This window comes from Myotis davidii, unplaced genomic scaffold, assembly GCF_000327345.1.
Source record: "Myotis davidii unplaced genomic scaffold, ASM32734v1 scaffold415, whole genome shotgun sequence".
Lineage (NCBI taxonomy): Eukaryota > Metazoa > Chordata > Mammalia > Chiroptera > Vespertilionidae > Myotis > Myotis davidii.
The window spans coordinates 2,272,868-2,275,974 of NW_006287951.1; positions in this window are offsets into that span (position 1 = coordinate 2,272,868).

A 3,107-nucleotide genomic window follows, 5' to 3' on the forward strand; every position below is an offset into this window, starting at 1 on the left:
TGGTCATCAGTGCCCACGTACCAACCAATTCTCAGCTGTCAGAGCCGCTGTAGCAGGATTTTTTTTTTTTTACCCTGAGAGGGTCTGGCCCAGTGTGAATTGGTGGCCTTGAGGATCCCAGAGTGAACCGGGCAGTTCAAGTCTTCTCCAGACGGCATGCCTCTGGCCTGGGGTCCCAGCTGCCCAATCCCTACATCCTATACTCTGCAGCAAGCAGGAAAGCCACACCATGGCAGAGGGCAAGATGAAGGGACATTGGGCAACTTCTTCCCCCCCCTCCCCCCTCCCCCAAATCACAGAAGCCCCACCTGCCAAGGTGAGTAACTGCCTACATCGAGGACACAGGAAACAAACAGAACAGAAACAAGCTTTCCCTCTGTATGGACTCTGAGCTCTCTCTGGGAGCAGGAGGAAAGTTGGAATGCATTTCTGGTGGGCTGCCTGCATGTAGTTATTTTTCTACAGGCCAAAGAGAGAAGCTGGGAGGCTTTCCTTCTCTAAATTTATTTTACTGAGCAAAACAAAAACTCATTCTGGACTGTTTCCTCTGTCCGGAACACTCTTCCCCTAGATAGCCGATGGTTCGTGCTCTTCTTTGCAGGTCTCTGCTCAAATACCACCTTCTCAGGGAGGCCTTTCCAAACGCCCCCTGTAAAGTTACAACCACTGTCACTCCCTCCTCACCACCAACCCAAGCCCCGGCAACTCCCCACCCCCTTCACTGCTTTATTTTTCTCTGTCACCACACTGTATTTATCATCTGCCTCGCTTCGCTAGACTGTCAGCTACATGAGGGCAGTGATATGTGTGTTTTACCCTCTGCAGTGTTCCAGAGCCAAGAACAGTGCCTGGCACACAGTTGGTGTATGAGTTATTTATTGCTTCATGACAAATTGTACCTAAACTATAGTGCCTTGAAACAACATTTAGTTGGGGGCAGTTTTTCTGGGTCCTCTGGCTCAGCATACGTCAAAGTGTTGACTGCAGCTGCAGCCTCATCCGAATACTCAAATGGGGAGGATGTGCTTCAAGCTCATGTGGTTGTTGGCAGGATTCAGTGTCTCATGGGCGATTGGACTGAGGGGCTCAGTGCCTCACTGTTGGCCAGAATCTACCCTCTGTTTCTTGCCACGTGGGCTTCTCCACAGGGCAGCTCACCACTTGGCAGCTGATCTCATCAGAGTGAGTAAACAAGAGGAATCACAGAGAGAGTGTGAGCAAGAAGAACGCTATCGTCTTTTAGAAACTAATGTTGGATGTAATGTCCATCACTTTTACTGTATTCTCTTCATTAGAAGCAGGGCAATAGGGTCAGTACACATGTAGGGGGAGGGGATTGCACAAGTATGCATCCGTACCAGGAAACCGGGCCTTTGGGAGTCATTTTGGAAACTGCCAACCACATCGGCCTTTCCATTAGTGTTTGTTGAGTGGGTAAGTGAATGAGTTTGGATAAATAGAGGGGGAGGGTACACCCACGTAGGGGTATACTGCTGCTAAGACATGCTTTCCTCAATACACAGGGAAGCCAGGAGACATGGGCATCAGAGAGTTTACCACTTTCCACTTGTCAGGTGCTTCATTTTTAAGATGGGTTAATTTCTACTCTGACTCTACCCTCCTTGCTCACTCGAAAACACGTGTGTGCCTATGACATATAAATGGGAGGATAATTCATTCTTCGGAGAAATGAAGAAACTGGTGAGCTTACATACGGTCTCAGAGGTTAGTGAATTGCTGTCAGAGGAAAGGCTCAGGGAATTTGTTAATTTTGGAAAAGCACATTTTTTTCCCACTTGCACAACTCAAATAAGGCTGAGCACTCCCATACTGGAATTTTCCAAACGATTTCAATTTCTCAGAGAGAGAGGAGGGAATTTGGACAAAAGCTTATTTGTAAGGAAGAAAGGAGCTATATGTGTGGTATATGTACCTTTTGTATGCTCAGCATGAGCTTGCATCTCAGGGACACAGAAGAAATTAAAGACACAGGAGGAACACCCAAGGCAGCTGGAGGGACCAGACCGACAATAGGGAGATAGCAGTGAAACGGGCACAACATTGCCTCAGTTATGAGGATCAGATGTGGTGTGATGTGGAGATACAGAAACGGGGATTGGGCTGACATGGGCAGGGAGGGGCTGGAAATAGGTAGGTTAGAGCTTTACTTTTTTTTTAAAGGAAAAATTAGATTTTATTAAGTCTACTTATGCTCTGTGATTTTCATTGCTATTTCTTTTTTAAAAAGATATAGCTTTATTGATTTAAGAGAGGAAGAGAGAGGGAAGGAGAGGTAGTAACATTAATGATGAGAGAGAATCACTGATGGACTGCCTTCTGCACGCCCCACACTGGGGGGTCAAACCCGCAACCCAGGCATGTCGCCTGACCAGGAATCCAACTGTGACCTCCTGGTTCATAGGTCGATGCTCAACCACTGAGCCATGCCGGCTGGGCTAGAGCTTCACTTTTGAGTATGAAAGTATTTGAATGGGAGAAGAGCATTCTAGGTGAGGGGCAGCATAAGAGATAGGGCACAGAAGTGGAAATTTGCCACATCATTATGGGCAGAGAAAAAGGCCTGAATAAATAAATGGAAGGTATGGGGTAATGGCTCAGAAGAAAATGAGAGACTGAAGGGCAGGGCCTTTGTAAGTTTAGGAGGGACTGAACTCCTAAGCAGGACTAGTTCTTGGGCAGTACTCAATTCTTGGGGTAGTTTACTCATCACTGGGCCCAAGGATGAGCAGCCCCAGCAACAGCTTGTGATGGGTAGTGGTGGGGCAGCTGCCAGGAAGCCTGCCTCCTGTTGGGGAGATGCTGCTGAAAAGATGAGTGGGTCTTGGATACAGCTGCCAGGGGACCAACAAAGTTCACCCCGATTCTCTGTGGCCTGTTAAGATTAGGGGGGAAACCATCATAGGAGAGAAGAGGGCAGGGTCACACTAGAACTTCTAAGTGAGGCCATCCCCTTCCACCCCCAGTCCTGCCCACAGCCCCATCCTTTCCCCTGTCCCACAGCCTCCTGACACAGGGCATGCTTATTTATTTGTCTTGCACATGGTCTGTTTCTTCCACTGGCACGTAAGCTCCTTAGGGCAAGGGTG